Below are 9,696 nucleotides of genomic sequence, written 5' to 3'. Positions count from 1 at the left end.
TTCAATTTAGGATGGAGGGATTTCTGCTCACCATGCAGAACTCTAGTTATGATGTGATTTCATTCTAGCAAAATACACTTTAATTGTGATTCCACTAAATTAGAAGTGGATGGCTTTGCCCAATCTAATGCTTTGATGTCTACAGTTTCAACGCTAATAAAGGTATTACCACCACAGGTGTACATTACACTACGTTCATGAATTAGGGCATGAATTAACAATTTTCCAGGCTATACTAATTCTCAGTCATTTAGATAAGTCATTCAAGGAGGAAAAGGGGGTGGACATGATAAAACAAAATAAAAGTTAAGGAAAGGAGAAGGAACATTGCACTGTGGATAACTCCTGAATCTAGTTGTTCTCCATGCCAGCAGACTGTTCAATGCTTTTTTGTTCTTGTTTGTTCAATTGTAAACTCAAAAAGATCAGAGAAGCTATGCTTAAAATCTTGTTATGAGCAAAAAGAAAACTGACTTTGAATGTCCAGTCAATGATTTGCTAGTACTATAACTGAAATATTAACAGTCTAATGAAAGAATTACTATTAGTCCAAATCATTAAAATTAAAAAAAAAAGGAGTACTCTTTCAAAAACATAGTCTCAATAATAGTATAGTTGCAATTATTATGCATGCATGACTAACATCTAGCCCTTTTCCAGTGTTAATCTTGCCTTTCAACCATCCCCCTGGATCCTAAGGTTGAAGACACCAGTTTTCCTCATGCAAAATCAGTGTCCCAACTTCTTCACTGGAAAAAGTGTAATGTTGAAGGGGCTTCTTCTTTCTCTTCTATCTTTGCCTTTCTGGATTCGCATGGAGCTATTTTTTCGTGCTTTCTAACACACTCTCAAACATTGCTCTGTCTTCATTGGTCTGCAACTGCATGTTAACCAAGGTAAACCACATCACCTGTGTATCTACTTGTACTTTCCTCTGTTTCTTGCCTGCAAATTGGCTTTGCCCTGCTCTAGGGCTGCATTACTTCAGCTGACTGTGGGTGAACTGTGTGCATCCCCTGGGTCTCCAGTGACCTTGTCTGGTTCCATCATGTGCCCGTGTCCCTCTCCACCACATCTTGCATCCCCACCTGCGAGGCCCCTGCCAGCATCCCAGGCCTGTCCCCCCTGCACCACACCACTACCTTCCTCAGAAAGATCTCAGGTACACAGAATAACTCTGTGTTACTACTGTCTGTAGAAAACCCTCAGTTACAGCACACAAATATAATCGAACATGAAGCAAATTAGGCACAGCCATCTGCTATCAGGGAAGTTGCTGCTACATCTAAACCGAGGAGCAGCTCCAGGCAGGTTTGGCCCCGAGGCCTTGCAAACTTGCTGCAAAGCTGCAACCTGCTACTAGCAAGGATGACACTGTATTGCTGGGAGAAAGCTAAAACTCATGTTAGCATAGTTTCTACAGAGACTAACATGACTCACTAACTTCAGCAGATGCATGAGAAATACTGTGAGAGAAAACAAAAATATCTTGGTGGTAAAATATGACGCAAAGGAGGCAAAGGTGATCACTCACCACCTCCCACGTCAGACCAATGCCCAGCCAGTCTCTGAATAATGGCACCCAGGGTGTTTGACCCTCCCTAGTCAGAGCAGGCAGCTAGAACAAAAGGCACAGTCACCCTTAGGCAGGAATCATTAGAAGATCATAGAGCTGCTCTTAGTTATCTGCTTAGCCTCAGCTGGCAGCAGCATGTACCCTTGAGTTCCTCAGAAGGTTCTCAGAAGCTCAGTAAGGTCTCAAAGCACAGCTCAGAACCTGGTGCACAAACTGCTGTCTCTGTTGACAGAGCTCCGAACCATGAAACAAAACCAGCAAGACCAAATCCACTTCACAGCTGTGACGACTTGGCCTTCAGCACACTCTGCAGTGCTGTGAAACCAACCCAGTCACCACAGCGAGGACAACTATCACCTCTTTTGGGTCCCAAGACTTGTAACACATCTCTCAAATGCACTGAGTTTTATTGCTCAACACAGAGATCCAAGCTATTCCCACCTTCTACATGTCTCTTGCTGTCTCAGGAGTCCTACAGCACAGGCAGGATGTTCTGCCTTCCTGATTTTATTAAAGAAGAGGCAATTCTTGCAGCAGCTAGCACCACAGAAGAGCAATGACATCAGGCGTGGGGGAGTAGTGTGTGGCCCCTGCAGAAGGATCTTGGGCACCAGATAGGGGTTAACGAGACACAGTCATCGTGACCAACACTGCACAAGGGAAGGAAAACCTGGGCTGCGTCACTCTTCCTTGGGTGGGCTTCGGCACTGTGGAAGAGCTGCATGATCAAACTGCTCAGCTGCACAATGGCTTTGCAAAGAGATTTTGTCTTCAGCAACTGTTGGGGTTTTTTGGTTGGTTGCTTCTTTTTTCAGCACATGAGTGTGTTCAGGACAGAGGGGTTGTTCATTAGTCACTCGTAGGAGCCAGACAGGCAATACACAGGCTCATACCACCTTTTTTAGAATTTCCAATTACACTTCGATGGTAATTGTGCATGGTGGTATATGACAAATACTGAGAGTTGACAGAACAGAGATGGTCCAAAAAGTTTAGGTATGAATGAGTTGGCAACACAAAAGAAGAACAGCAGGGAAAACAATAAAAGCCATTACAGCCTGATAAATTGAAAAAACCTTCAGTAACCCACAATTTTGATGGTAAAATTTTCAGAAGCTGTTGACTGCATTGGCAGGCAAAACACATTAACTTTCTGTGGACTGAAAATACTAAGCAGGTGAGACGTGTTTGAAAATTGGGCCAAGCTGACTAAATTTTTCCCTGCAGTTACTTATGGTCCTCCAAATCAGATGTTGATGCAGACCAGAGGGAATATGGTCATTCGTGGGGTTTCACTGGGTGAAGCATTTATTGTCACAGCATGAAGCCAAGTGTTCTGGCACGCCGCAAGCACAATGCAAGAAACCAATTAGTATCTGTAGAAACAAATCCTTGTGTGCATCCCCATCGCCATTATCTTCTAACAGCATCTTGATTGCCAAGGCGTAAGTATCACTTATCATTCACAGAAATCTTAAATTCGAAGTGGTTATTCAGGCTTCTTTGCCATATCTTGTTTTAGTTGTAACGCATTTCTGTGACAGCAACAAACAGCTTTAAAATAATGTCCAGCAGTCAAAATTTCATTGCATAGCCTCTGTGGTTATAAACCACGTTACACGTAGGCCAACAGTACTTCAGCATTTCACAGATAAACCCATACACACTCTTTATCCTTAACAGCTATGTAACTCTGAGAAAAAAAGGTAGCAGCAGCTTGAGTGGCATTAAAATGAAGGGAAAGAGCAAATAAAATTCAGATTTATTTCAGTTTCATTTCAACTTAACTGCAGTTATTCATAACATCTAAATGCACATTCACTGCAGTTTCTAGGTGCAATATAGTAGTTTTATGCAGTTAAAATGAGTTTATGTACAAGAGAATTGCCACAAGCCAATTCAAAACTGCTTTTCAAAACCCTTTTTCCAAACTAAGTCGTGTAGTAATAATTCTATTTGTGTTGTGTCAGCTGGCCCAGAACTACAAATTTGAAATTATCATGAAGAAATCTAGGATAAAAAAAGATATTTGCAGAAGCCATATGAAGTAGCTAAACATACCACATGCATTAAAAAGAAGAAAAAGTCACAACAAACTATTCTTGCTTTGCTTGGAGACACTTGCAGCATCAGTATACATCGGCAGTCTTCGTGCTGATACATTTCTCAATTATCACACTTTAAGATTTTTTTAATGCCCCCCAAGCTCAAATTATTAATCATAATTTGCATACAATACTCTTTAGTTTGTTTTATGTGCGCCTACAAAGACATCAAACTATAAAGATATTAAAGGACTTCTACCACACTTCCGTTATAATTAAAATAGCTTTTTCTCCAGCATTTATATTACATTGGAGAAGGCCCTGTTGCTCTCCATAGCATTCCACAAAGACATTTTCTTTTAGATTCCCCATAGGTCTTTGCGTGGTAATTTCGAAGATGAGGGAATAATCCATCCAGCCTTACTTCCCATCCATGGAAGGAAATGCAATTTCTAAAATGAATAAGAAATTCAACTTCACTAGTCCCCCGAATCATCTCTGGAAAGAGCCTGTAATTTTAAGATCACTTGATAAGCACATTCTCCCACGGTAACAATGTGGTCATGTACTTCAAATGTAACCAACCCTCATCAAGTGCAAGAGTCACACATGAAAAGTTAATTATTTGTACTTTGGTAGTAATCGGAGACTTCAAGTGGAGTTCAAATACTCGCTTGTTGTATTCTGTGCTCCAAAGAGCTTACAAAACAACTAACAGAAAATAAAGCAAGGAAAGAGGACAACCCCCCAGACCCCGGCCAAAAAAAAGAGTGACAGAGAGTGTCAGGAGAAAGCTGAGACTGGATTTGCTCATATAGAACTTATGCACAGGAACATGGCACTGCTCAGGTCACTAAATTCAAAAGGTTTCAAAATCCGTACTCACAATTCCAGTTCAACAGGAGCTGCCTTTTTTTTTTTTTTTTTTAAGGGGAAGGCTGCAAGAAGAAGCCTGGTCAAAAACTTTTTAGCATTTCTACCATTGCAACAAACTAAAAATTGTGTAAAGAATCTCAACTCAGTAAATGATCAATGGCTCCCAATCATTATCTGAGCAGAATATTAAAGTAAGACATGCATAATAAAGTAATTTCGATTCATTTTTGGAAGTGATGGCATTTAGCGAGATTCAGTAAATTGTCCCTTTCAGCACTAATAACATGTTCATAGCTTTCCCCACCAGACGTTCCATAATGGCAATATAATAGGATTGCAATGACAATTAAATGATTGCATATTTTAGGGCAATGGAGGGTATCCACTAGGGCATGAACCATTAGCAAAATGGTAACGTCACAGGAATTTTCATGCTTTAGCACAACAACTGATAAAGCAGAGGCACTGGAAGAGAGCAGGTATTCACTTCTTCTACCACCTTCTTGATTTTAAAAGGCAGGAAACCAGAAACTGACGGTGAATCTTAAAATATCCAACAAAAATTGAAGTTTACCTTCAGCCCTTCCTCCTCCCTGCACTGATAAGAGGGCTTCACCTAAGACCATATGTAGCCTCTGCTGACAAACAGTTCAGAAAATACAGCAGGGACGTTCCTCCTCTGCCCTTCCCCAAATCCCAAGCCAGGAACTCTCTTCAAGGCCACCTCCCCTCCACACTCTCCTCTAAGCGAACAACTGGCCTGCAGCACGCACTGCGGATGGATTCGCAGTAACACCAGGTTGTACAGCTGTGCTGGAAGAAGACTTTCATTTTAAATTTACTTAATTTTGTTGGTGTCAAACACCTGATCTGACAGCCTGGGAAATAAAGCTCTCCATTCCAAGGCTGTGTGCTGAACAACGTAAGCATCTTCACAGTGTTAGATTTCCTACAGTACCAGCTTGAACCAGAACAGCCAATTTGGAGATGTAACTGGACATCAGTGACTTGATCCAGCAATTTTTAGATGTGCCTGGATGTTAATCCAGTCTGACATCAAAGGAGTGGGCAGATGCATTGTTTTTCACCAGTTACAACCAGTCCTTGGGTACTGGCTGCAGCACAGAATCAATGTCTCACACAGAACCTCTGCTGCTGGTAGCAGAACTTCATTCCCCAACATTAATGGACTGGGAAATATTTCCCAAACAAGACATTTATTCATGCAAGTGAGGAAATATGACTGCAAAAGGAACGAATAAAAGGGAAAAAAACAAACAAACAAAACAAAACACACAGAGAAAATACCAAAACCACACCACAAAAAAAAAAAAAAAAAAAAAAAAAAAAGAGTTATTTTGTGGCTTCATACCCAAATAAATGCATCTAAACTTCTGCACTAACAATAAGGACAGATCTAACTGCACTAAGAATAGATGATTCCCAAAGAACATTCAGACTCGGCATAAATCTGGCCACTGGAATTTACTTTTTAATACTTACCTTAGATATCACACCAAATGGTTCAATGTAAAATGCATGGATAAGTTTAGGTACTGTCACAACAAGAGTTATTTCATAGATCTAAGTTTACCTCCCTAATGCAGAACTGCAGGAAACACTGACATAAGAGAATGCCAAATTCCATCATATTAAACATCATTTCAAAAAAGCATACACATTTTTCATCCTGAGCTTAAGAAAAAAATACATTAAAAACTGAAAGAGCAATCACAGCAAAAGAATATGGGGAAAAAAAACATGCATGAGAGAATGTTTTTCCTACTTTCTTCCTATTTGATTACAGCTGGAGGATAGAAACCAGAAGACATTTGTTATATTGCTGCATAATCTCATTTGCAATGATCATTCTCTGATGTGGCAGATAGAAGGGTGTATTAGAATGCCTTTAAGTATTTGTTATCCCTTTATTTTATGTGTACAACTGGTGACTGATATCTGCTGACAAAGGATTCCATATTAACTCTGGAAGTGTTTGTGAACATCCAGTATATCCTGTATGATTGTGCCACTATTTCACAATCCTAGAAAACAATTCAACCAGAATTAACAGCACTTGGTGCTAAAGCTCAGTAAGCCCTAAGAATTTGGAGAGGAAAAGAAATCTAAAATATATATATATACATATATATATTAATTTTCCTTCTTTGAAAGACAGTGAAAAGAAATAAATAAAATAAAATAAAATAAAATAAAATAAAATAAAATAAAATAAAATAAAATACCACCTAGAATTTTGACCTTGTCTGTGAAACAGTGCTAGTGAAAAATGGATCCTAATAGTCTTCCCACTAACCTATGGGAAAGGAGGTAGTATTTCCCTTTAGGAAAGGACAGTGCAAACCTCGAGTGTGGGTCTGAAAGACAGAGCAGCAGTTCCAGAAAAGAAAAAGATACATATGACTAACCAAACAACGTAAAACCATACAATCTGGATAATAATGTAATTAGAAAAAAAAAAAAAAAAAAAAAAAAAAGCTCAGTGCTGAAAATCAACATCAAACTGTCAAATGTTACCCAGGAAAGTTTTTGAAGATATTTCCCACAGTTCAAAACATCAGATGTAAATTCATTGCAGTGGAAACCCATCAGGGCCACGGTAGCCTCTTACTCTTTGTGTAGCACTGTGTCAAAGGGATCTTGGTCCCACCTGAGGCCCGTAGGCACTACTACAATAAGAAATAAAATTACTTTCCTCTGCTAAACCAGTGCAATAATTGTTCGCTACCTTGTTTGGAGAAAGGTTTGACTCAGAGTCCATCTAGGTGTCTTTCCACTTAATGTAACACCTTCATAAACCACAACCTAAAGACTGCAGTCCTGGTCATCACATCAGTTCGTTCCTTTCTGCCTTCATTAGTGGGAAGTACAAATTACACTATTTCAGTCAAAGGATACTGACACTCAAGAAAAGTCAACAGTTATCTTCAGCTCATCAAAGAGGAGCTAAACAAATTAACATGTGCCATAGTAGAGAGACACCCTGCTTATTAATGCCTGGAACTCATCTGCTAGAGGAACAATTGAGGCTGAAGTCTATTCATTATATGAAAGTCACTCTCTGATTTCAGAATTTTAACTCCACTTTCACCTGTATCTTTCTAACATGCAAAATGCAACTATTTGAAGTTACCTTGCAGGAACTGAAGCCTGCAATGGTTTTTAGTGTCTTTTTCTTTGTTTGCCAGTATCTGAGTACTATAAAACTACTTTTGAACTAAAGAGTATCTCCAGAACCATAACGCTGGAACAACGAACATCTGCTGGTAACACAGCCTGGGTGGCATTATTTATTTATTACTTGAAAGGAATACATAAGAACCTGTACTCCTGTAGTTTATTCCTCTCCGCATGCTACTAAGATAGCTCTTAAAAATAACAAAGTGACAGGAAAGAAAGTTTGAAAGAGGTTATTCCAGGCCTGACACATATCTGGTAGGCATTAAAGACTGGATCAGGTGTCTTGGCATATGGGACTCCCTGAGAGATGTCAACACGTGATTCTACCTAGTGAGAAATAAAGCTTCCTAGGCACGCAAAGCAGTCTATCACGTTCACCCAAAGAGCAACAGAGAGAAGATTAGAGAAGAACAGCAATTTGAGAACAACATGAGTCCTTGATAGCTTCTTAAGTAAATACCAGGTGTTGAAATAGCTTTAAAAAAAAGAAACAAACAACCCCAAACACACACCCCATTTTGGCAAGAACTTCATGGAGTAGATGGAATGATTTTGTAGTTTTCCTTCCACACAGCTTAGGTTGCAAGCAGTAAAAAAGCCATTAAAGGACAGAGACCACTGAAGAACAGCAACTCATTTTGAAAAAAAAAAAGTAGCAACGAAAGAAATAAATGCATCCAATTATCAAGACAAATATTGTTTCAAAACAACTGAAAACCTTGCATGCAAATCCTTTATCTCTAGAAGAACAAAACCAAATATTTACTCTGTGCCAAATAAAATTAAGAGGTATTTGGCACTGAAGGGAGAAAAACACTTTGAAACATCACAACACATAGCTGCAAACAGAAGAAGAGAGCTTCTGCAACTGGGAAATGTCTTAAGAACATCATTTCACTTTTAACATTACTAATGAAAACTTCAAAAACCAAAATTAAAACTCAGAGAAAAAAATGTTTATATAAAAAAAAGCTTTTGATTAGTTATCCAAATTACTCTTTAACTGCAGCAAATAGTAAGCAGTTACATTCTCTTTCCCACAGTAATGCCATGCTAGTTGTCTGAAAGCTGTCTTGGATATAAGCTCTACAGTGCCTCTGCTTGGCTACTGAAGGAACAAAGAAGTTTGCTCCTTCCAACTGTTCAATTGTTTCTAGCACAGAAAACCAGGATTCCATTTTTTTTTTAAAAAAAAAAGGCACTTTAGTGTCTCCTGATTATTTTCAACATGAAGACCACAGTGCAGAATCATCATCGCTACACAACGATATACAAACATGAAACCAAGTTATAAAAACAAATAACATACCATAGAAGCTGCGTATTTTCCATACAATGGCCCACAGAGAACTGCAGCTTGGTAGCTGATCAGCTGCACTCAATTGCCTAACGATGTGGTTGCACACACCTGCATCTCAATTAAGCTACTTTGCTGCAGTGAGGCTACTTCACTCATTTTTAGATGTAACCTGGGCAGAATTGATTTCCAACCTGCCCCTCAATTCATTGCAAAAGATAAGATAGATTTTAAATATTTCAAAGCCAGAATGCAGATCTGATTTCTGCCTTTGAAAGGAGAACTTCCACCATATGTGGTGAGTGCAGCAAATCCAACATACTGAAGACAGATTTTGCTCCAAAACTAATGATGACCATAGCCCAAGTTAAGCTTGAAAAAAGCAAAGGAACTCTCAGAAATTTAATTAGGACTTTTCAAATACATCTTACCGAAATTTAGCCTAAATGATTATGGAATAAAATAAAACAATACTTAGGCAGTCATTTCTAAACCTCTCCTTACCCCTCTTAAACTTTGCTTATGACAGTATGTTTTTTAGTTACATAAGGAGCACATTTTAATTATCAAGATAAGTTACATGAGGAAAGAAGATGGTTAATACATTTAATGTGCACACACAGATTAGTTTGGCACCACTTCTATTGCCCTAGTGTACAAGTTCAGAAATACTTTTGTGACATCTCTCTCCACAATTAGTT

This window comes from Patagioenas fasciata, chromosome 15 (genome assembly GCF_037038585.1).
Source record: "Patagioenas fasciata isolate bPatFas1 chromosome 15, bPatFas1.hap1, whole genome shotgun sequence".
NCBI lineage: Eukaryota > Metazoa > Chordata > Aves > Columbiformes > Columbidae > Patagioenas > Patagioenas fasciata.
Note: the sequence above shows the minus strand (reverse complement) of the source record.